Source organism: Coenobita brevimanus, chromosome 103, assembly GCF_032717465.1.
Source record: "Coenobita brevimanus isolate Jiangsu-jjx chromosome 103, ASM3271746v2, whole genome shotgun sequence".
NCBI classification, from domain to species: domain Eukaryota; kingdom Metazoa; phylum Arthropoda; class Malacostraca; order Decapoda; family Coenobitidae; genus Coenobita; species Coenobita brevimanus.
In genome coordinates this window covers 15,943,384-15,969,572 of record NC_137056.1, presented here as the reverse complement: position 1 = coordinate 15,969,572, position 26,189 = coordinate 15,943,384, and positions in this window count along the sequence as shown.

Sequence of the window (26,189 nt, the reverse complement as noted above, 5' to 3'; positions counted from 1 at the left end):
TTTGAAGGGTCCATTGAATCGGGGGGAGGTTTTGGATGGGGTAGGCAGGTTTGCGACAACTACAGACTGACCAGGTTTGTATGGGTTGGAGTGGGTCATGTTGGGTGCTAGGTCTTGTTGTGAATGTAGATGGTGGAGGCGGCATTTGAGGTGGTGGAGAGGGTCGGTAGTGGAGGGTGGGGTGGGTGGCTGTACGTGGTGGCGGAGTGGTAGGAGTAGTGGTGATTCCCCGAAAACTCTTTCATGTGGAGTTATCCCGTCTTCTCGTGGGCATATATTTAAACCCCATTGGATGATCTTGACGTGGGCAGGCCAGTCTTCATTTCCTGTTTGCATAATGTGTGTGCGGACCTGGTTCATAAGGGAGCGATGGCTTCTCTCGCAGATGCTGTTACCCTGGGACCAGTAGGGGGATGAGTGGATGTGGTATCCGAATATGTTTGCCAGTTCTTCCCAGACTTTTCCCGTAAATTCTGGGGCATTATGTGAGTGCAGTGCTTGGGGAATACCAAAATAAGGGAAGACATGTCGGGTGAGGGCATCAGCAACTGATACTGCATTGTGATCTTTGGTGGGGCATGCGATGATAAACTTTGAATATACATCCACGAACGTGATTATGTATTTGTACCCTGCTTTGGGTGTGAGGGGGCCGACGACGTCTAAGGAAAGTAGTTGCCACGGTTTTTGTGCTGTTAATTTTCCTGCAGGGCCTGGTGGCCGGGTGATGTCCTTTCCTAAAGCACAGGCTTGACATGATTGTATAATGTTCTTGGCGATGGTGGATGGATTAGGGGTCCAGTACATGTCGGTAAAGACTTGTAGGAGTTTCTTTGTTCCCAGGTGGATGCCGTTATGGGCATGGAGGTGGAGCATGGTGTCGTGGGCAGTGGTGGGGCTTAGGATGATGTGTCTGTTTGGATCGAACAGGTGTTCGCCGTGTGGGTGGAGTTTAGCGAATGTGTTCGGTGGGATCCAGGTAGGGCGTTGTTTGTTGTGCCACATTTGGACCAGGTCTGGGTCTGTCGAGATTGCATTGATTGGAAGACGGGACAGGGCATCAGCGTTTGTGTGGAGTTTGCCTGGTCGGTATGAGATTTCGAAATCATACTCCTTCAGTGTCTTTCACCACCGTATCAGTTGTGCGTTGGTGGTGTTTGATTGCCGTAGCCATTGCAGGGATTGGTGGTCTGTAATGACTATCACATGGGTGCCTGAGATGTAGGAACGGAAGTATTCTAGGGACCAGATGATCCCCAGGCACTCGCGTTTGGTGGCCGCGTAGTTTCGTTCTGCAGGATTTAGGGTGCGGCTGGCACAAGCGATGATATGCTCCCGCCCATCTTGTACTTGTGCAAGGACAGCCCCTATGGCGATGAGTGATACGTCGGTATACAGGCGGAATGGGAGGTTGTAATCTGGGAAAGCGACTACTGGGGCAGAGGTTAACTTGGACTTGAGAGTGGTAAATGCAGTTTTCCTTGGTTCGGTCCATAAGAACGGCTCGCCCTTTTTTGTTAGGTCATGTAGGGATTTGGCGATATCAGCAAATCCTTTGACGAACCGCCTGTAGTATGATGTTAAGCCTAGGAAGGCTCTAGTTTCGTGTACGTCACGAGGTAGGGGAATGTCGGCGATGGCACGTAGTTTATCTGGGTCTGGTGAGATGCCTTCAGCGTTAATTAGGTGTCCAAGGAAGGAAACAGACCTCTCGGCCAACATGAACTTTGTTGGTTTTAGTTTTAGCCCTGCTTGGCATATACGGTGGAACACTTGTTTGAGGCGGTGGAGGTGGTCGGCCAAGGTACGACTGAAGACGATGACGTTGTCCAGATACGCCAAACAAGTCTCCCAGGTTAGTCCACTCCATCAGGCGGGAGAATGTGGCAGGGGCGTTGCAGAGTCGAAGGGAAGAACGTTGAATTCATAATGCTTCCCGTTTGATGTTGAGAAGGTGGTTTTGTGTTTGTCGTCGGGGTGTACAGGGACTTGCCAATAACCCGATTGCAGGTCTAGGGTGGAGAACCATGTTGAGCCATGTAAAGAGTCCAGTGAGTCGTCGATTTGGGGTAGGGGCGTAGCATCTTTGATCGTGACGTCGTTGAGTCGGCGGTAGTCTATGCAAAAGCGCATTGTCCCATCTTTTTTTCCGTACAAGTACAACTGGTGAGGACCATGGGCTAGTGGAGTTGGAGATAACGCCGGCATCGAGCATATCCTGGACCTGCCGGTCTTCTTCTGCCCGTTGCTTTGGATTTTTTCGTCGTGATGGTTGGCGAATTGGAGGTCCAGTCGTGTGTATCTCATGGCTGAGATAGGTAGTATGGCCGAGGTCGGTTGGGCCGGAGGAGAATAGGTCCTGAAAGTCCAGGAGGAGTTGTCGGAGGCTGTTGGTTTGGGCAGGGGATAGGTGTGATGGTAGGTCGGGGAGAGTGGGATGGTCCGGGGGTGGTGCTTGGCATGGTTCGGCTTCTTCTGTGTTGCCGATGATGAGTCCTCTTGGTAGGGTTAGTGGGGTTGTGGCGAGGTTGGCGATACGGATTTCATGGGCATGTGGGGGAAGGAAGGTGGGACTTACTAAACAGGAGGAGAGTGGTCCGGTGGGGATAGATGGTGAGAAGAGGACGGAGGTACCTGAAGGTTTGTTCAGTTTTACCCAAGCTTCATGGTGGGGTGGAATGGTGATTGAGGAGGCGATAGTGGCAGGAAAAGATGGGGAGGGGTCCAGATGATGTGTGGTGGGGGGTGGTGATGGAGGGGGATGGAGCGAGGCAGTGTGAGAGGTCGGGTTGGGGTCAGATGTACAAGTGGGTTGAGGCAGGTGAGTGTTTGAGGGTTGTGTGTGTTTGCATGGTGAGGGAGAGGTGGTGTTCTTGATTTTTCTTCGATGTTTTTTTTTCTTTCTTTCTTGTTGATTGATGCTTGGTTGGGACGGGCTGGACTGAAGTGGAGGCGGCGCTGATGGCAGTCAATGGTGGCGTGGAGTTTTTGGAGCAGGTCCAGCCCGAGATATCCATCATATTGATCGCATGTCGAGTCGAATATGATGAATGGGTGGTTAGTGCAGATTTGTTGGTTGGTGTGGGTTTGAAGGGCCCGTGTTTCCCCACGGATAGGCAGGGGGCCGTCCACCGCGTCGACGAGGTTGGCTGAAGTGGGGAGAAGGGGGCCGAATGCAGAGGTGTGGCGGGAATAGAAGTGGGAGTAGAGGCACGATCTGGCTGCTCCCGTATCCACCAGTAATCGCGCCTTGACCCCGTTCAGCCAAATCTTGTTGTAGACTGGGGGTCTGTAGTTATGTGAGGTGGCCCCCACCACCGTGAGGAGGTGCGGGGGCGGGCCTAAAAATCCATCTGTTGCAGAGTGGGGTTGTCGTGGTCGTCGTCTTCCATTCCCGAGTAGTGTGTTGGCGGTGCGTCGTCTTCCGGGACGTCGTCATCTAGGGAAGAGACTTTCTTGCGCCCTTGGTGAAAGTTTCTGCGCCTGCTAGCCTTAAGCTGTTCTCTCATGTCATGCAAGTGGCAGGCGCGACTGCAAGCCGTGAACTCCCAAGGATTTATCGTGATGAGATTTCCTTGTTCCTTGGGGTTGGGGCGTTTTTTCTGCGGGTAAGCCCTAGGCACAGTAGGAGATGGCTCTGTAGTTGGCTGGTGAGGCGGCAGCTTAGGTTTGGGTGGAGGATTTTGTTTTGTCGGGAATCGTGTCACTGCGTGGAGTGGCTGTGGTATGGGACGGGCGGCGAGGAGACGTCTGACGAGTTGCAGGTCGTTTTCCATGTCCCCTGAGGGATCATAGATTGAGAAGTGCTCCCTGACTGTGCTAGGGAGAATCCTCAGTAGGGCATTAAATGTACGTATATCTTGGGCATTTGTAGGTGCCTCGGGATAGGCAGCGCTGACGAGGCGCCAAGCCTGGACGAATGTATCGTCCAGGTTCCCGTCGTAGGTGAGGGCATTGAGTTGAGAGAGGGGGACAACTCTGCCTATTGATGGCGTGAAAGCCTGTCTCACTATTTGTGAGAATTGATCCCATGACAGTTCGATTTTTGGTGCGACAGTAGCGATTATTTTTCCCAGGTTAGGTAGTGTGACTGCAATCTTTTCTCTGTCTGAGTCAAACCCTATGTCTAAGAGGGGTTTGACCATATCTAAATACACTTCTATGTCACATTGGTCCGGGTTGAATCTCGGTAATTGGATGTGCGGTTTGGCTGCCATTGTGCAAGTTTCCTTTTTATCGTTCCTCCGTGCTTTTACTTGGATCTAGAACCACCGCTTGCCACCAGTGTTATGCTGTGTTTTTAAGGCGACTTCTCGTCGTAAAAACACTAGCTACTGAAGCGGGGTCCTCTTTCTAGACCGGAAGTAAAGCACCAACAAAGGAACAGGACATAAAAACCAGGCAGTATACCTTGATACATCTATTACCCTAATTCTAATCGTAACAATACACATAGAGTGATATTTGAGATACAGGGACACAGAGACACAGAGTTAACACTTGGCACCACAAAGCAGAGTCATACACACTACAATGTTTATACAGGGAGATCGTGAATTAACTACAATATGGTTTATACGTCACTTGGAGGCAGGATATAAATAGCATTGTTCACATAAGGAATAAACAAGGTTGGGAGTCTATATGGGGAATATTACTATAAATGAGGTAGGGTGCGGATAGCGACACTCGACGCTGTCACCTTGTCACAGAGACACATACACTTAGGCTTTTGACTGGTCCGCGCGCCCTTACCTCAGGTGTTCACAGAAAATTCTCTAGACGCTCTTACATGAGGGGGGACTGGGATAATTACACAAAGTTCACTTTCTGCCCTGTCAACACTGAGTTCCGATAGGCCACTATTGACTACTGTTTCTTACGGAGTCACTGTGCACTGTTCTTTTTCCCCAGTTGTTCTTGACTCAAAGAGGGGGGGGGGTGAATCACTGTTTTCCTGTTTCCTGGGTAATAGTCACTCTAGGTCGCACTCGTAGGTGGGGTGCAGGGAGGCTTTCCCGTCTGGGGGCCTCGACCTGGGAGGCGGCCCTCGTACTAGGGCTGCGCCGGTGGGGTGCAGGGAGGCCCTTTGGTCTGGGGGCCTCGACCTGATAGGTGGCCCTCGGGACTGGGGCCAAACAGCCGGAGTAATCAGGCCTGCCGTTTCCGACTCCGGGGAGTGAGGGAGCCCGAATCGCCTTCGTCGGGAGTTGGAGAGCCTGGCCTGGGCGTCCTGGGACTGCGGTCACCAAGGGGGAGAGGCGCCATCAGGACTGGGCTGCGGCAGCGTCTCCTACGGCGCTCGGACAGGAACAAGGAACTCCCGGGTGTAGGCGGTAAGCCCGATATCGGGCCTTGCCACCACTCTAGCGTCTCCTCCGGGGCTATATTCCCGGGTGGTGACGAAGGACTCCTCGAAGGGAAAGAGACTGGAGGAGGACTCACATTACCCGTGTCCTCTCGAGTGCGTCTGGAGGCCGGAGCCTGGGGTCGCCTTCCCCTGTCACACACTCTGGCTGTAGCCGTGAACTTGCCCGGCGTACGGGTGACACCTGTAGGGTGGACGGGGCCGTCCTTTTGCTGCGGCTTAGGACCACCGGCGTGGTGTTGCTCCCGTAGTAGGAGACAAGCTGGAGTGAGGGGCACAGAGGCCACACTCTCTCCAATACGGATTGAGTCTACCTTCAGGGGATTCTCTACCCTGGTACGTGCCCCGGCCGGAGCCGAGTGTCTACCCGTACTGAAATGCGTGGCTTTGACAGATACAATACTCCGGAATATTCCGGAGAATACCGTAGTATCCCCGACATCGAGGCGGACCAGGACCAGTGGAGTTTGCCCTCAAGAATGCCGACACCCCCACTCGGACCCCACGGGGTAGCCGCCGCCAGCCACCACCACTCCGGGCAACAACGGCGTACGTCAGCCCGGGCCGTGCGCCCTTGTGACACTCAACCACCACGCCGCCGCCACCGTAGGTGAAAGACACTACCTTCGTGTGGCGGAATCACCGAGTTAGCTAGGGGTGGAGTCAGAAACTATACTCCAGGCAGCGCCCCTCAGGTAGAGACGATCTATGGTCGCTCTGATAGTGCAAAGGTAGAGACGATCTATGGTCGCTCCCATAAAAACCCGGTAGAGACGATCTATGGTCGCTCCCATAAAACCCCGGTAGAGACGATCAATGGTCGCTCCCGTGGCCCTCCGGTAGAGACGATCTATGGTCGCTCCCATAAAACTCAGGTAGAGACGATCTATGGTCGCTCCCCTAAAGCTCAGGTAGAGACGATCAACGGTCACTCCATCAGCACTCCGGTAGAAACGATCTATGGTCGCTCCCATAAAAATCAGGTAGAGACGATCAATGGTCGCTCCCCTAAAGATCAGGTAGAGACGATCAATGGTCGCTCCCTTAAAGCTCAGGTAGAGACGATCAACGGTCGCTCCCTCAGCACTCCGGTAGAGACGATCAATGGTCGCTCCCCTAAAAACCAGGTAGAGACGATCTATGGTCGCTCCCATAAAAATCAGGTAGAGACGATCAATGGTCGCTCCCTTAAAGCTCAGGTAGAGACGATCAACGGTCGCTCCCTCAGCACTCCGGTAGAGACGATCAATGGTCGCTCCCCTAAAAACCAGGTAGAGACGATCTATGGTCGCTCCCCTAAAGCTCAGGTAGAGACGATCAATGGTCGCTCCCTCAGCACTCCGGTAGAGACGATCGATGGTCACTCCCAGGGTATAGTGAGGAGAAAGACGTCTCCACGACCGGAGGTTGAACTCCAGGGGTCTCGCTCCGGAAATTCTCGGAAAGACCTCCCTGTTTCCCCCGGCCTCTGTTCCTTATGCGTGGCCTTGGAGAAGACCCACCTGTCGGGCCCCCGTGACAGCCGCTGCCGCAGTTCTCCCCTGACGGCGCCCCTGCTCGTGGGAGACCGCAGTCTGTCGCCTCTTCCGGCCCGCCCTAGGACACCCGGGCGAGACCTCACCACGCCCCCGCCACGCCGGGACCTGACCCAGAGGTTCCTAGACCTCTTCGGCCCCAGTCCTAAGGGCCTTACACCGGAGCCCAGTCCAGAAACCCCCGGACGTGAGAGGAAGCCCTTGCGAGTCGCCCCGTGCCCTCTCGGCTCGCCCCACCCTGACGACGCCCTCAGTCCGACCGGATCACCGATGATGTGTCCGTGTTTCTCTTCATGAGGAAATACGAGTGACCCTGTGACAATCGTGAAGTAGGTTAAGTGTGACTCCTTTTCTCTTAGAATAAGTATGGTGCAGTAATTTTATGTAATCTCCATTGGGGCCAACCAGGACATAATACCCAGTTGAAGGACGAGAATGTGGGTTGAGACCTCAAGTGAAAATACGTGCGAGTGTCATCCCGAAGCTTTCTAAGGACATATCTCTAGAGCCCGAAGAAAGACTAAAATATTATTGGAGTGTTATTGGCTAAGCTCTGAGTAATATGGTGGAATAGTATTTACGAGTGTTCCGACTTTGTTACGCGTTGTGAAGCAAGAGTCTACATAACATATCGGAGAGATGTGTAATGAATAGGTTGTGCCGACAGAAACCTATTGCCACCAAAACAACAAGGACGGCGAGTAATAACGATATTCCCCTGCTCCGCACACTATCCCTAAAAACTCTCTCCATTCCTCGCTCCCGCTCTTAAAGTCAAAATAAGAATCAGAGTTAATTGTCAAAGAATCTTCGCCAACAGAAAACACCTAAACTCCCTCGCTAATATCGGGCTTCCTTAAATATTACCATAACTTTCTCCTCGCCGTTTTAAGTCACTCTCCGTGTCTCCCCTACCTCCTCCTGGTGAGTCACAAACCCCCCCTCTCCCCTCACGCGCTCCGCGTGCACGGGTATTTACTGCACTCCTAGTACTAAGATTTGTTGTATTGTCATTAGTATCTAGAAAGCTAGTATCCTGCGAGATACACAATATTTTAGATAAGGTTTTTGTATTGCTCTATATTGTGATGTAATGTTTACTGAAGTGTCCTGTGTCTGACTGAAATAATACACGTGTATGGTGTTGCCGAAGGTTTTTATGTCCTACCTCTCTTTATTGCACTAGCTCCGGTCTCGAAAGAGGACCCCGCTCCGCGTTCAGTTGAATTGGTACGAGAAGTCGAGTCAAATTCAACTCAGCATTACACTGGTGGCCAGCGGTGGTTCTAGATCCGAGCGTAGAAGAGAGGTAAATAGGAAATATTTGGAAAAATGGCAACTAAACCGCACGTCCAGTTACCCAAGTTTGACCCTGACCAGTATGACATACACACATATCTTGCAATAGTTAAACCCTTACTAGATATTGGCTTCGATAATGATGAACAAAAAATTGCAGTCACACTACCACTACTGGGTAAAGCCGCAGCGAATATTACGCCAAAAATTGTCCCAGAACTCACCTGGCAGAACTTTACCAAGTTCGCAGTCCAAGCCATCACCCCATCACTAGGGAAAGTGGTGGCTCTATCCAAATTGGATAGCTTTACTTATGACGGGGATTTAGATAATACCCTGTTGCAGGCAAGAAGCCTGATTACTGCTGCCTAACCGGAAACAGACGAAGAAACCCGGGATCAGCACACCTTCAATACTCTGCTCCGAGTACTCCCAAGTGTTGTGAAGCAACACCTTACTATCCACGATCCGACAGGAGACATGGATAGGGATATACAGCTGATACGGCGCCTCCTGACCGCCTGCCCTCCTCCACAACAAATTAATGTTGTCAAGAAATTCCCCACCCGGCCCACGGCACCACGTTCGCCCCTGCCCCACACCAGCCCGACCCCGACGCCTAGCCCACCCAGGGCGCACCCCTCTCGTCGGCGCCCCGCCCCACGAGAAAACCCAAACTTAATTCTGATCAACCCGTGGGAATTCACAGCCTGCAACTCCCGTTGCCCCCTTCATGACATACGGGACCAGCTGAAAGCTGCTCGCCGCAAAAGCACAACCCCGGGTTCACGTAAGGTCTCCGCCCTAGAAGGCGAAGCCCCAGGGGACGAGCTGGCGCCAGCGGACAATCCCCCACCAGGAGAATTAGAGCAGGAACAGGAGCACGAGAGCCCTAGCCAGCTGTATTTTTAGGCCCGCCCCCGCACCAACCCACGGTGGCGGGGGCCATCACCCCTAAGTATCGCCCCCCAGTATACCACAAAATGAAAATCAACGGCGTGAAGGCCAGACTACTAGTTGATACGGGAGCAGCCAGATCCTGTCTTTACAGCCATTATTTCTCCCGCTACAAATCACGGTTTGGCCCGCTCCGCCCCACTACCACCCACCTTATAGATGCGGGGGATGGCACCCTGCCCATCCGTGGGGAGACTCGGGCCCTACGGGTCGACACCCACCAGCCAGTATCTGCCCAGCACCCATTCATCATTTTTGATTCCTCCTGCCGGAGCTATGACGGATATTTAGGGCTGGACCTACTTCAAAAACTCGGAGCCACTATCGACTGTCGCAATCGACAACTCCAGTTCCACCCCCCACCCCGCTCCGCTCCAGCCGTTTGTACCTGCACGCCGCAGCCCCGGCCGGAGGATCCACACAAACCCCCCCCCCCGCACTCTTTCTTTTCCCCTTCTTCGCCTCTCCCTTCCCCTGCACCACCCCACCCCACTCTGGCCCCCTCCTTCCCTGCCACCATTTCCGCCGCCGTTACCATCCCCTCACACCACGAGGCATGGGTGCCCCTGAACAGGACCTCGGGCCCATCCGTTTTGTTCTCCCCCCTCCTCCCTGCCGGACCCCTTTCCGCCTGCCTCATTTCCCCTACCTTTCTCCCCCCCCACCGCGCTGCCATTCGCATCGCCAATCTCGCACCATCCCCTCTCACCCTTCCCAAAGGGCTTATCGTCGGAGAGATGGAAGAAGCCGAGCCCTGCATCCCGTCCCCCCCCCAACGCCCCGCCCCCCTTCCCCCCATCCCTGACCATCTCTCCGACCAACAGTCAGACACCTTACGCCGCCTCCTCCTGGAGTTCCAGGATTTGTTTGCGGCAGGGCCCACAGATATAGGACACACTACGTACCTGTCTCACGAGATCCATACAACAGGCCCTCCGATACGACAGCCTTCCCGACGTAAGAACCCCCGACAGAGAGAAGAGGAGGACCGCCAAGTGCGCGAAATGGAAGAGGCGGGTGTTATTTCCCCCTCCACCAGCCCGTGGTCCTCCCCCGTCGTTCTAGTGAAAAAAAAAAGACGGCACGATGCGGTTTTGCATCGATTACCGCCGCATGAACGACGTCACAATTAAGGATGCTACTCCCCTTCCCCGCATCGACGATTCCCTAGACTCCCTATACGGGGCGTCTTGGTTTTCTACCCTTGACCTCCAGTCTGTATATTGGCAGGTCCCAGTCCACCCAGATCATCGAGGCAAGACGGCCTTCTCTACCAGTAATGGCCGACATTATGAGTTTAATGTCCTGCCATTCGGCCTCTGCAATGCCCCTTCCACGTTTTCCAGGCTGATGGAATCTGTTTTAAGCGGCCTCACTTAGGAGATATGTTTGGCCTACCTTGATGATGTCATTGTTTTTAGCCAAACCTGGGCCGATCTCTTGCAGCGCCTCCGCCGAGTTTTCACCCAAATTCGCCAGGCAGGCCTCAAGTTACATTCAGCCAAATGTGTCCTGGCCGCAAAAACCGTCGCGTCTCTAGGCCATACCATTTCCCAAGCAGAAATTTCCCCAGACCCCGACAAGCTGCGTGCCATAGCGGACATACCACCTCCGCAGGATGTCCACGGCATCCGTGCCTTTTGGGGGCTCGCATCCTACTACCACCGCTTCGTGAAGGGGTTTGCACAGATTGCTAAATCTCTTCACGATCTGACGAGGAAAGGGGAACCTTTCCTCTGGACAGAGGACCAACGAACCACTTTCCAGCAGCTGAAAGACAAGCTTATCTCGGCCCCCATAGTGGCCTTCTCCGACTAGGCCCTCCCTTTTCGCCTCTACAAGGACGTCTCCCTTGACGCCATTGGCGCTGTTCTAGCCCAGGTACAGGCCGGTCGGGAACACATTATTGCTTGTGCCAGCCGCACACTGAACCCGGCCGAGAAAAATTATGCCGCCACCAAGCGAGAATGCCTCGGCATAATCTGGTCCCTCCAATATTTTAGAGCTTACCTTTCCGGGACCCAAGTCACTATAATAACCGACCACCAATCACTCCAGTGGCTGCGACAATCAGACTCCCAGAATGCTCAAACCGTCCAATGGCGTGACACCCTAGAGGAATTCCAATACGAGATCTCATACAGACCCAGGAAGCTCCACACCAACGCAGATGCCCTCTCCCGCCTTCCCATCCGCGCGATCCAACCAGACCAGGACCTGCTAGAACTCTGGCACCACAAGGAACGCCCCCCCTGGATTCCAGCCTACCTGTTTCCCAAATTGCGCCGACAGGGCGACCACCTTCTAACCCCGTCTGGACACATCCTCTTGGCCCCCGATGCGGCACGTGACACCCTGCGCCAGTTACACGCCCACAACGGCATCCATTTGGGCACAAAAAAAATTGCTACAGGTGTTTAATGACGTCCACTGGGCCCCGAACCCCTCCACCCTCGCCAAGGAAATTATTCAAGCTTGCCGCGCCTGTGCGCTCGGGAAAGACATTACCCGGACCGCTGGGCCTTCTGGCCATATCACCGCCCACAAACCCTGGCAGCTCCTAGCAGTCGACGTGGTAGGACCTCTCCCTCCTAAATCGGGATATAAGTACGTGATCACTTTTGTCGACACGTACTCCAAGTTCGTAATAGCCTGCCCCGCTAAAGAACATCACGCCGTCGCTGTCGCCGATGCCTTACTCTGACACGTTTTTCCCTACTTTGGCATTCCCCAGGCCATCCATTCCGACAATGCCCCCGAATTCTCCGGGAAAGTCTGGGAAGAACTGGCCAGGATTTTTGGATACGAAATCTCCCACTCCTCACCATATTGGCCTCAAGGGAACGCGGTGTGTGAACGCAGCCATCGTACCTTGGCAAATCAGCTATGGACCAGAATCGAGGCTACAAAAGACAACGATTGGCCAGCACACGTCAAAATCGTCCAGTGGGGCATGAATTCGTGCCCCCGAGAGGACGGGGTTTTCCCCCACGAAAGGATCTTTGGCGAAACCCCCCTCCTACTACCTTTATGCCATCACCTGCAGCCGCCCACCTCCGCCCCTGCAACGGACCCGCTACACTTGCTAAAAAGGCGGGTATACCACCTACAGCGGAACTTAGAGCTTGGACCTGACACAGCCGCCAACCCCTACAAGCAGGGTGACACCGTAATCATCGCCCAACTCCCCACTCCCCACAAACTTGCCCCCCGTTTCACAGGCCCCCACACCAACACCAAGATCCCCAACCCTTACCAGGTGGTCGTGGACTACCACGGCACTCCCCGTACCCTCCGAAACCGACACGTGCGCCCCTTCCGCACGCCCATTCCCCCCGCCCGGACCCCACCCCCCCAACCCCCCACGGCTCCCGCTCCACCCTCTACAACCACATATGTGTGCTACATCTCCTCCCCTTCCCCCTCTCCCCCCCTACCACCTCCGCCTCTCCTGCCCCAGGCACCTCACCTGACGTCTCCCCCGCCAGCCCCCCTCCCCCTCGCCCCACCCATCCGTGGCTTGCCCCTCAGTCCTCATTCCCCCATCTCCGGCCCCTGCCGCCACCCCCTCCCCCCAGCCCATCACCACCCCTTCCGCCCACACCACCACTCCTTCACCACAACCCTCTTCCACCCCCCTTCCCCTGCCCACCACCCGGACGCCCACTCCACCAATACCACGTCCTACCACACCCACGGCACGAAAGACAACACGCCCACACCTAACGCCCCCCTCCCTCCCCACCCCTACCCGCACCACCACCACCCCTTCACCACCACCCCTTCACCACCACCCCTTCTTCCCCCCTTCCCCTGCCCACCACCCGTACGCCCACTCCACCAATACCACGTTCTACCACGCCCACGGCACGAAAGACAACACGCCCACACCCAACGCCCCCCTCCCCCCCCACCCCTACCCTCACCACCAGCACCACCCGCTCGGGCCGCCTCTCACGCCCACCCGCCCGATATTCCCACACCCCTACACCACCCACCTCCCCGCGACTTCACACTGTCCAGCTACGTCGGGCCCAAATCCCTCCTACCTGTACTCCCCAGAGACTCAACGCTGCATTACTACCGCATAAAACCCGGCCTTCGCCCACTCTGTCCAGCATTCCACCTCCAACCACACCGACAACCACACCAAGCAACATGAGGATTAAGCGAGCTGTATGGGCCCCTTCCTTTGCCAAGAACCACCGGCTCCACGGGCCCCACCACCTGTTAAATATCCTCAAGCACACCACCACCCCCTCCGCCCTCTTCCTCACCTATGACCAAGCACAAGAGGAAAATTCTTACACTGCCACCTGGGAGCACACACTCCGACACCTCCAGCTCGTCTACACCATCTCCAACACTCTAGCGTTCCACCTCCAGCCACAGGGACGTGACTTTTTTCAAGAACACGGTGGTCAAATGCGTGGCTTTGACAGATACAATACTCCGGAATATTCCGGAGAATACCGTAGTATCCCCGACATCGAGGCGGACCAGGACCAGTGGAGTTCGCCCTCAAGAATGCCGACACCCCCACTCGGACCCCACGGGGTAGCCGCCACCAGCCACCACCACTCCGGGCAACAACGGCGTACGTCAGCCCGGGCCGTGCGCCCTTGTGACATTCAACCACCACGCCGCCGCCACCGTAGGCGAAAGACACTACCTTCGTGTGGCGGAATCACCGAGTTAGCTAGGGGTGGAGTCAGAAACTATACTCCAGGCAGCACCCCTCAGGTAGAGACGATCTATGGTCGCTCTGATAGTGCAAAGGTAGAGACGATCTATGGTCACTCCCATAAAAACCCGGTAGAGACCATCTATGGTCGCTCCCATAAAACCCCGGTAGAGACGATCAATGGTCGCTCCCGTGGCCCTCCGGTAGAGACGATCTATGGTCGCTCCCATAAAACTCAGGTAGAGACGATCTATGGTCGCTCCCCTAAAGCTCAGGTAGAGACGATCAACGGTCGCTCCCTTAGCACTCCGGTAGAGACGATCTATGGTCGCTCCCATAAAAATCAGGTAGAGACGATCAATGGTCGCTCCCCTAAAGATCAGGTAGAGACGATCAATGGTCGCTCCCTTAAAGCTCAGGTAGAGACGATCAACGGTCGCTCCCTCAGCACTCCGGTAGAGACGATCAATGGTCGCTCCCCTAAAAACCAGGTAGAGACGATCTATGGTCGCTCCCATAAAAATCAGGTAGAGACGATCAATGGTCGCTCCCTTAAAGCTCAGGTAGAGACGATCAACGGTCGCTCCCTCAGCACTCCGGTAGAGACGATCAATGGTCGCTCCCCTAAAAAAATCAGGTAGAGACGATCAATGGTCGCTCCCCTAAAGCTCAGGTAGAGACGATCAACGGTCGCTCCCTCAGCACTCCGGTAGAGACGATCGATGGTCGCTCCCAGGGTATAGTGAGGAGAAAGACGTCTCCACGACCGGAGGTTGAACTCCAGGGGTCTCGCTCCGGAAATTCTCGGAGAGACCTCCCTGTTTCCCCCGGCCTCTGTTCCCTATGCGTGGCCTTGGAGAAGACCCACCTGTCGGGCCCCCGTGACAGCTGCTGCCGCAGTCCTCCCCTGATGGCGCCCCTGCTCGTGGGAGACCGCAGTCTGTCGCCTCTTCCGGCCCGCCCTAGGACACCCGGGCGAGACCTCACCACGCCCCCGCCACGCCGGGACCTGACCCAGAGGTTCCTAGACCTATTCGGCCCCAGTCCTAAGGGCCTTACACCGGAGCCCAGTCCAGAAACCCCCGGACGTGAGAGGACGCCCTCGCGAGTCGCCCCGTGCCCTCTCGGCTCGCCCCACCCTGACGACGCCCTCAGTCCGACCGGATCACCGGTGATGTGTCCGTGTTTCTCTTCATGAGGAAATACGAGTGACCCTGTGACAATCGTGAAGTAGGTTAAGTGTGACTCCTTTTCTCTTAGAATAAGTATGGTGCAGTAATTTTATGTAATCTCCACTTGGGCCAACCAGGACATACTGTAATACCCAGTTGAAGGACGAGAATGTGGGTTGAGACATCAAGTGAAAATACGTGCGAGTGTCATCCCGAAGCTTTCTAAGGACATATCTCTAGAGCCCGAAGAAAGACTAAAATATTATTGGAGTGTTATTGGCTAAGCTCTGAGTAATATGGTGGAATAGTATTTACGAGTGTTCCGACTTTGTTACGCGTTGTGAAGCAAGAGTCTATATAACATATCGGAGAGATGTGTAATGAATAGGTTGTGCCGACAGATACCTATTGCCACCAAAACAACAAGGACGGCGAGTAATAACGATATTCCCCTGCTCCGCACACTATCCCTAAAAACTCTCTCCATTCCTCGCTCCCGCTCTTAAAGTCAAAATAAGAATCAGAGTTAATTGTCAAAGAATCTTCGCCAACAGAAAACACCTAAACTCCCTTGCTAATATCGGGCATCCTTAAATATTACCATAACTTTCTCCTCGCCGTTTTAAGTCACTCTCCGTGTCTCCTCTACCTCCTCCTGGTGAGTCACAAACCCCCCCCTCTCCCCTCACGCGCTCCGCGCGCACGGGTATTTACTGCACTCCTAGTACTAAGATTTGTTGTATTGTCATTAGTATCTAGAAAGCTAGTATCCTGCGAGATACACAATATTTTAGATAAGGTTTTTGTATTGCTCTATGTTGTGATGTAATGTCTACTGAAGTGTCCTGTGTCTGACTGAAGTAATACACGTGTATGGTGTTGCCGAAGGTTTTCATGTCCTACCTCTCTTTATTGCACTAGCTCCGGTCTCGAAAGAGGACCCCGCTCCGCGTTCAGTTGAATTGGTACGAGAAGTCGAGCCAAATTCAACTCAGCATTACACTGGTGGCCAGCGGTGGTTCTAGATCCGAGCGTAGAAGAGAGGTAAATAGGAAATATTTGGAAAAATGGCAACTAAACCGCACGTCCAGTTACCCAAGTTTGACCCTGACCAGTATGACATACGCACATATCTTGCAATAGTTAAACCCTTACTAGATATTGGCTTCGATAATGATGAACAAAAAATTGCAGTCACACTACCACTACTGGGTAAAGTCGCAGCGAATATTGCGCCAAAAATTGTCCCAGAACTCACCTGGCAGAACTTTACCAAGTTCGCAGTCCAAGCCATCACCCCATCACTAGGGGAAGTGGTGGCTCTATCCAAATTGGATAGCTTTACTTATGACGGGGATTTAGATAATACCCTGTTGCAGGCAAGAAGCCTGATTACTGCTGCCTACCCGGAAACAGACGAAGAAACCCGGGATCAGCACACCTTCAATACTCTGCTCCGAGTACTCCCAAGTGTTGTGAAGCAACACTTTACTATCCACGATCCGACAGGAGACATGGATAGGGATATACAGCTGATACGGCGCCTCCTGACCGCCTGCCCTCCTCCACAACAAATTAATGTTGTCAAGAAATTCCCCACCCGGCCCCCGGCACCACGTCCGCCCCTGCCCCACACCAGCCCGACCCCGACGCCTAGCCCACCCAGGGCGCACCCCTCTCGTCGGCGCCCCGCCCCGCGAGAAAACCCAAACTTAATTCTGATCAACCCGTGGGAATTCACAGCCTGCAACTCCCGTTGCCCCCTTCATGACATACGGGACCAGCTGAAAGCTGCTCGCCGCAAAAGCACAACCCCGGGTTCACGTAAGGTCTCCGCCCTAGAAGGCGAAGCCCCAGGGGACGAGCTGGCGCCAGCGGACAATCCCCCACCAGGAGAATTAGAGCAGGAACAGGAGCACGAGAGCCCTAGCCAGCTGTATTTTTAGGCCCGCCCCTGCACCAACCCACGGTGGCGGGGGCCATCACCCCTAAGTATCGCCCCCCAGTATACCACAAAATGAAAATCAACGGCGTGAAGGCCAGACTACTAGTTGATACGGGAGCAGCCAGATCCTGTCTTTACAGCCATTATTTCTCCCGCTACAAATCACGGTTTGGCCCGCTCCGCCCCACTACCACCCACCTTATAGATGCGGGGGATGGCCCCCTGCCCATCCGTGGGGAAACTCGGGCCCTACGGGTCGACACCCACCAGCCAGTATCTGCCCAGCACCCCTTCATCATTTTTTATTCCTCCTGCCGGAGCTATGACGGATATTTAGGGCTGGACCTACTACAAAAACTCGGAGCCACTATCGACTGTCGCAACCGACAACTTCAGTTCCACCCCCCACCCCGCTCCGCTCCAGCCGTTTGTACCTGCACGCCGCAGCCCTGGCCGGAGGATCCACACAAACCACCCCCCCTGCACTCTTTCTTTTCCCCTTCTTCGCCTCCCCCTTCCCCTGCACCACCCCACCCCACTCTTGCCCCCTCTTTCCCTGCCACCATTTCTGCCACCGTTACCATCCCCTCACACCACGAGGCATGGGTGCCCCTGAACAGGCCCTCGGGCCCATCCGTTTTGTTCTCCCCCCTCCTCCCTGCCGGACCCCTTTCCGCCTGCCTCGTTTCCCCTACCTTTATCCCCCCCCACCGCGCTGCCATTCGCATCGCTAATCTCGCACCATCCCCTCTCACCCTTCCCAAAGGGCTTATCGTCGGAGAGATGGAAGAAGCCGAGCCCTGCATCCCGTCCCCCCCCCAACGCCCCGCCCCCCTTCCCCCCATCCCTGACCATCTCTCCGACCAACAGTCAGACGCCTTACGCCGCCTCCTCCTGGAGTTCCAGGATTTGTTTGCGGCAGGGCCCACAGATATAGGACACACTACGTACCTGTCTCACGAGATCCATACAACAGGCCCTCCGATACGACAGCCTTCCCGACGTAAGAACCCCCGACAGAGAGAAGAGGAGGACCGCCAAGTGCGCGAAATGGAAGAGGCGGGTGTTATTTCCCCCTCCACCAGCCCGTGGTCCTCCCCCGTTGTTCTAGTGAAGAAAAAAAGACGGCACGATGCGGTTTTGCATCAATTACCGCCGCATGAACGACGTCACGATTAAGGATGCTACTCCCCTTCCCCGCATCGACGATTCCCTAGACTCCCTATACGGGGCGTCTTGGTTTTCTACCCTTGACCTCCAGTCTGGATATTGGCAGGTCCCAGTCCACCCGGATCATCGAGGCAAGACGGCCTTCTCTACCAGTAATGGCCGACATTATGAGTTTAATGTCCTGCCATTCGGCCTCTGCAATGCCCCTGCCATGTTTTCCAGGCTGATGGAATCTGTTTTAAGCAGCCTCACTTGGGAGATATGTTTGGCCTACCTTGATGATGTCATTGTTTTTAGCCAAACCAGGGCCGGTCACTTGCAGCGCCTCCGCCGAGTTTTCACCCGAAATCGCCAGGCAGGCCTCAAGTTACATCCAGCCAAATGTGTCCTGGCCGCAAAAACCGTCGCGTTTCTAGGCCATACCATTTCCCAAGCAGGAATTTCCCCAGACCCCGACAAGCTGCGTGCCATAGCGGACATACCACCTCCGCAGGATGTCCACGGCATCCGTGCCTTTTGGGGGCTCGCATCCTACTACCGCCGCTTCGTGAAGGGGTTTGGACAGATTGCTAAAACTCTTCACGATCTGACGAGGAAAGGGGAACCTTTCCTCTGGACAGAGGACCGACGAACCACTTTCCAGCAGCTGAAAGACAAGCTTATCTCGGCCCCCATCGTGGCCTTCCCCGACTATGCCCTCCCTTTTCGCCTCTACACGGACGTCTCCCTTGACGCCATTGGCGCTGTTCTAGCCCAGGTACAGGCCGGTCGGGAACACATTATTGCTTGTGCCAGCCGCACACTGAACCCGGCCGAGAAAAATTATGCCGCCACCAAGCGAGAATGCCTCGGCATAATCTGGTCCCTCCAATATTTTAGAGCTTACCTTTCCGGGACCCAAGTCACTATAATAACCGACCACCAATCACTCCAGTGGCTGCGACAATCGGACTCCCAGAACGCTCAAACCGTCCGATGGCGTGACACACTAGAGGAATTCCAATACGAGATCTCGTACAGACCCGGGAAGCTCCACACCAACGCAGATGCCCTCTCCAGCCTTCCCATCCACGCGATCCAACCAGACCAGGACCTGCTAGAACTCTGGCACCACAAGGAACGCCCCCCCTGGATTCCAGCCTACCTGTTTCCCAAATTATGCCGACAGGGCGACCACCTTTTAACCCCGTCTGGACACATCCTCTTGGCCCCTGATGCGGCACGTGACACCCTGCGCCAGTTACACGCCCACAACGGCATCCATTTGGGCACAAAAAAATTGCTACAGGTGTTTAATGACGTCTACTGGGCCCCGAACCCCTCCACCCTCGCCAAGGAAATTATTCAAGCTTGCCGCGCCTGCGCGCTCGGGAAAGACATTACCCGGACCGCCGGGCCTTCTGGCCATATCACCGCCCAGAAACCCTGGCAGCTCCTAGCAGTCGACGTGGTAGGACCTCTCCCTCCTAAATCGGGATATAAGTACGTGATCACTTTTGTCGACACGTACTCCAAGTTCGTAATAGCCTGCCCCGCTAAAGAACATCACGCCGTCGCTGTCGCCGATGCCTTACTCCGACACGTTTTTCCCTACTTTGGCATTCCCCAGGCCATCCATTCCGACAATGCCCCCGAATTCTCCGGGAAAGTCTGGGAAGAGCTGGCCAGGATTTTTGGATACGAAATCTCCCACTCCTCACCATATTGGCCTCAAGGGAACGCGGTGTGTGAACGCAGCCATCGTACCTTGGCAAATCAGCTACGGACCAGAATCGAGGCTACAAAAGACAACGATTGGCCAGCACACGTCAAAAGCGTCCAGTGGGGCATGAATTCGTGCCCCCGAGAGGATGGGGTTTCCCCCCACGAAAGGATCTTTGGCGAAACCCCCCTCCTACTACCTTTATGCCATCACCTGCAGCCGCCCACCTCCGCCCCTGCAACGGACCCGCTACACTTGCTAAAAAGGCGGGTATACCACCTACAGCGGAACTTAGATCTTGGACCCGACACAGCCGCCAACCCCTACAAGCAGGGTGACACCGTAGTCATCGCCCAACTCCCCACTCCCCACAAACTTGCCCCCCGTTTCACGGGCCCCCACACCATCACCAAGATCCCCAACCCTTCCCAGGTGGTCGTGGACTACCACGGCACTCCCCGTACCCTCTGAAACCGACATGTGCGCCCCTTCCGCACGCCCATTCCCCCCGCCCCGACCCCGCCCCCCCAACCCCCCACGGCTCCCGCTCCACCCTCTACAACCACATATGAGTGCTACATCTCCTCCTCCCCTTCCCCCTCTCCCCCCCTACCACCTCCGCCTCTCCTGCCCCAGGCACCTCACCTGACATCTCCCCCGCCACCCCCCCTCCCCCTCGCCCCACCCATCCGTGGCTTGCCCCTCAGTCCTCACTCCCCCATCTCCGGCCCCTGCCGCCACCCCCTCCCCCCAGCCCATCACCACCCCTTCTGCCCACACCACCACCCTTTCACCACAACCCTCTTCCACCCTCCTTCCCCTGCCCACCACCAGGACGCCCACTTCACCAATACCACGTCCTACCACACCCACGGCACGAAAGACAACACGCCCACACCTAACGCCCCCCTCCCCCCCACCCCTACCCGCACCACCACCACCCCTTCACCACCACCCCCTTCTCCTCCCCTTCCCCTGGCCACCACCCGTACGCCCACTCCACCAATACCACGTTCTACCACGCCCGCGGCACGAAAGACAACACGCCCACACCCAACGCCCCCCTCCCCCCCCACCTCGACCCTCACCACCAGCACCACCCGCTCGGGCCGCCTCTCACGCCCACCCGCCCGATATTCCCACACCCCTACACCACCCACCTCCCCGCGACTTCACACTGTCCAGCTACATCGGGCCCAAATCCCTCCTACCTGTACTCCCCAGAGACTCAACGCCGCATTACTACCGCACAAAACCCGGCCTTCGCCCACTCTGTCCGGCATTCCACCTCCAACCACACCGACAACCACACCAAGCAACATGAGGATTAAGCGAGCTGTATGGGCCCCTTCCTTTGCCAAGAACTACCGGCTCCGCGGGCCCCACCACCTGTTAAAATATCCTCAAGCACACCACCACCCCCTCCGCCCTCTTCCTCACCTATGACCAAGCACAAGAGGAAAATTCTTACACTGCCGCCTGGCAGCACACACTCCGACACCTCCAGCCCGTCTACACCACCTCCAACACTCTAGCGTTCCACCTCCAGCCACAGGGACGTGACTTTTTTCAAGAACACGGTGGTGAAATGCGTGGCTTTGACAGATACAATACTCTGGAATATTCCGGAGAATACCGTAGTATCCCCGACATCGAGGCGGACCAGGAGCAGTGGAGTTCGCCCTCAAGAATGCCGACACCCCCACTCGGACCCCATGGGGTAGCCGCCGCCAGCCACCACCACTCTGGGCAACAACGGCGTACGTCAGCCCAGGCCGTGCGCCCTTGTGACACTCAACCACCACGCCGCCGCCACCGTAGGCGAAAGACACTACCTTCGTGTGGCGGAATCACCGAGTTAGCTAGGGGTGGAGTCAGAAACTATACTCCAGGCAGCGCCCCTCAGGTAGAGACGATCTATGGTCGCTCTGATAGTGCAAAGGTAGAGACGATCTATGGTCGCTCCCATAAAAACCCGGTAGAGACGATCTATGGTCGCTCCCATAAAACCCCGGTAGAGACGATCAATGGTCGCTCCCGTGGCCCTCCGGTAGAGACGATCTATGGTCGCTCCCATAAAAATCAGGCAGAGACGATCAATGGTCGCTCCCTTGAAGCTCAGGTAGAGATGATCAACGGTCGCTCCCTCAGCACTCCGGTAGAGACGATCAATGGTCGCTCCCCTAAAAACCAGGTAGAGACGATCTATGGTCGCTCCCCTAAAAAAATCAGGTAGAGACGATCAATGGTCGCTCCCCTAAAGCTCAGGTAGAGACGATCAATGGTCGCTCCCTCAGCACTCCGGTAGAGATGATCGATGGTCGCTCCCAGGGTATAGTGAGGAGAAAGATGTCTCCACGACCGGAGGTTGAACTCCAGGGGTCTCGCTCCGGAAATTCTCGGAGAGACCTCCCTGTTTCCCCCGGCCTCTGTTCCCTATGCGTGGCCTTGGAGAAGACCCACCTGTCGGGCCCCCGTGACAGCCACTGCCGCAGTCCTCCCCTGACGGCGCCCCTGCTCATGGGAGACCGCAGTCTGTCGCCTCTTCCGGCCCGCCCTAGGACACCCGGGCGAGACCTCACCACGCCCCCGCGATGCCGGGACCTGACCCAGAGGTTCCTAGACCTCTTCGGCCCCAGTCCTAAGGGCCTTACACCGGAGCCCAGTCCAGAAACCCCCGGACGTGAGAGGACGCCCTCGCGAGTCGCCCCATGCCCTCTCGGCTCGCCCCACCCTGACGACGCACTCAGTCCGACCGGATCACCGATGATGTGTCCGTGTTTCTCTTCATGAGGAAATACGAGTGACCCTGTGACAATCGTGAAGTAGGTTAAGTGTGACTCCTTTTCTCTTAGAAAAAGTATGGTGCAGTAATTTTATGTAATCTCCATTGGGGCCAACCAGGACATAACACCCAGTTGAAGGACGAGAATGTGGGTTGAGACCTCAAGTGAAAATACGTGCGAGTGTCATCCCAAAGCTTTCTAAGGACATATCTCTAGAGCCCGAAGAAAGACTAAAATATTTTTAGAGTGTTATTGGCTAAGCTCTGAGTAATATGGTGGAATAGTATTTACGAGTGTTCCGACTTTGTTACGCGTTGTGAAGCAAGAGTCTACATAACATATCGGAGAGATGTGTAATGAATAGGTTGTGCCGACAGAAACCTATTGCCACCAAAACAACAAGGACGGCGAGTAATAACGATATTCCCCTGCTCCGCACACTATCCCTAAAAACTCTCTCCATTCCTCGCTCCCGCTCTTAAAGTCAAAATAAGAATCAGAGTTAATTGTCAAAGAATCTTCGCCAACAGAAAACACCTAAACTCCCTCGCTAATATCGGGCATCCTTAAATATTACCATAACTTTCTCCTCGCCGTTTTAAGTCACTCCGTGTCTCCCCTACCTCCTCCTGGTGAGTCACAAACCACCCCCTCTCCCCTCACGCGCTCCGCGCGCATGGGTATTTACTGCACTCCTATAGTCGGCCTTGCGCCCGTAAGCGCCTGTGGTGTGGCTCGCACCTGCTTACAATGGTGCCACGTTTCCTCAACTTGCGATGTGAAACGGAAGCTATTTATGTACAAGGCATCACAAATTCGATAAATTCAGATGAATAAAACTTACACTTGTGTATTTTGATGGATGAATCAACAGTAATCTAATTATGCATAAAATATTTATACAGTAACACAGAAACATGGCATACATATTGTACAGTGTTGCTAAAAGAAATAGCAGTCACTTTTAATGTTTTTTAGCGTAGTTTTAGGGTGGTTAATAATATTACAGTTATGGATATAATAGAATGAGCCTGAAAAAAGAAGAAATATGCCAATATCCAAAGTAAAAGAAATAATTCATATAATTCTTGTGAGTGGCAGCACTGACAGATAGCTTCCCTACAGAGAGAGAGAGAGAGAGAGAGAGAGAGAGAGAGAGAGGCAGGAGAGGGGCATGCATTGAATGCATTGTCGGCATCACTAAATATAACAAAACCAAATTAACAAATGAAAGCACAATTATAAATAACTTATAAAAGAAAAGTACTCAGGGTGGCTCACATTTCCCGCCATGTGGTAGGTGAATCCAGCCCCCCCTTCCCCTTCCCTCCCTTCTTAATCCCTCCTGGGTGTCTCAGGTCAAATCCCCCTTCACACTTCCCCTCCCCCCTGGACCACCACCCCAACAAACCCACATCCACACTCCCACCCACACCTACACCCACACCCCACTACGTCGGGGTGTATGAATCAGTAACTTAACAAACCTCTCAGCAGACAGTAACTTTGACACTCCATCTACTACTAAATATAACAAAACCAAATTAACAGATGAAAGCACAATTATAAATAACTTATAAAAGAATCAAAAGTACTCAGGGTGGCTCACATTTCCCGCCAGGAGAGAGAGAGAGAGAGAGAGAGAGAGAGAGAGAGAGAGAGAGAGAGAGAGAGATAACGGTATAGAAAACGTGGCAACACTGTACACAGGTGCGGACCACACCACAGCCGCAAACGTGCGCGAGTCCTACTATAGTACTAAGATTTGTTGTATTGTCATTAGTATCTAGAAAGCTAGTATCCTGCGAGATACACAATATTTTAGATAAGGTTTTTGTATTGCTCTATATTGTGATGTAATGTCCACTGAAGTGTCCTGTGTCTGACTGAAGTAATACACGTGTATGGTGTTGCCGAAGGTTTTTATGTCCTACCTCTCTTTATTGCACTAGCTCCGGTCTCGAAAGAGGACCCCGCTCCACGTTGAGTTGAATTGGTACGAGAAGTCGAGCCAAATTCAACTCAGCATTACCCGTACGGAGAACAACTGCCGGACGAACGGGGCCATCCTCACGCCGCGGCTTAGGACCGACGACGGGGTGTTGCTTCCGTAATAGGGAAGTGCTACACGTACGGTAGCAGGGGCTCTTTACCCTGATCTGTACTTTGGCCGTAGCCGGAAGCTGATCTATCCTAGCAGGAACATCTGCCGGACGAACGGGGCTGTCCTCGCGCCGCGGCTTAGGACCGACGACGGGATGTTGCTCCTGAAGGGGAAAACAGCAAGAGAGTGATGCGCTGGGGCAACTCTCTCTCTCTGGTGTGCTAAGGCCAGAGCCTGGGGTCGCTTTCCCCTTCACACTCTTTATTAGGCCGTAGCCTTGGGCCTCTTGCCCTTGGGCCTCTTGCCCTAGAGGGAGTAAGAAGGCCGTCAATACGGTGCTACCTGGGACTGAATCTGGTTCAGTCCCACCCCTATTCTGGCGATCACTGCTCCGCCCACAATGTAGTCTACTTCCCCTGATCACCTGGGGTTGGGACAATTGCGGGGAACAAGGACCTAGGACCGTAATGTCCTGATGACCCTCTTGACTGGGGTCACTAAACTCACCGGTGTGTCCTCCTGGGGTGGTGGTGCGGTGGCGGTGCGGTGGCGGCCCGGTGGTGGTGTGGGGGGTGGTGTGGGGGGTGGTGAGGTGGGAGGTCCGGCGGTGGGCACGGCGGGCATTTTATCGAGGAATATTATTACGCTTAATGTTGTTATTAGTAAGTGTAAAGAATCGCTTGTTAACGTCCGTCTCGTGTACTCGCATGGCGGCGCTCACTTGTTTTTTTCCAGGTGGAAGACATGAGCCGAACCACACGTGTGACCTTCACGGCAGATTTTCCTTTTTCGGGCAAATTAATAACCAAAATTTTTCTTGAAATGAATCCTCGTGTGACCCAGGCCATAATGTAAAAGATTTGTCAGTGTCAGATCATAAAAGACTGGATGAATATCGGTGGTAGTACGTCGTATGCTCTGTTTATGTCTGGCTAATTGTCTCAGCCGACATGGGTAACACTTTTAAAGAGACACAAATAGCGCTTAAACATTAGTATAGCGTTGTAAACTGCATCAATAAAATTATACAGTAACTTCCGTCAACATTTTAAATATTTATAAGACAATGAACCACAACAGAAAGCACAAAATTTATGAAGGAATTTTTGAAGAGAAGGGTCAAGGAATTCCTTCAAGTTCCAATAATTTCTGCTGCCCAGAGGAAAAATCTTACCCTTCGCGCAGCTCAGGAAGGGAAGGATTTTTTTTAAGAATACCAATTCAGCCAAAGATTTCCTTCCCATGCCTCTACAAGGGAAGGAAATGTCTAAGAATACGGCCGAAAGGGACGCTCCTTTGCCATTCCCGTATTTATTCTCTCTCTCTCTCTCTCTCTCTCTCAGAATAATGCTCTTTATCTCTCTCTCTCTCTCTCTCTCTCTCAGAATAATGCTCTTTATCTCTCTCTCCTGTCTTGTCAAGACAATTTATTTAATAATTCAATATAGATTTACAATAGCATATGTA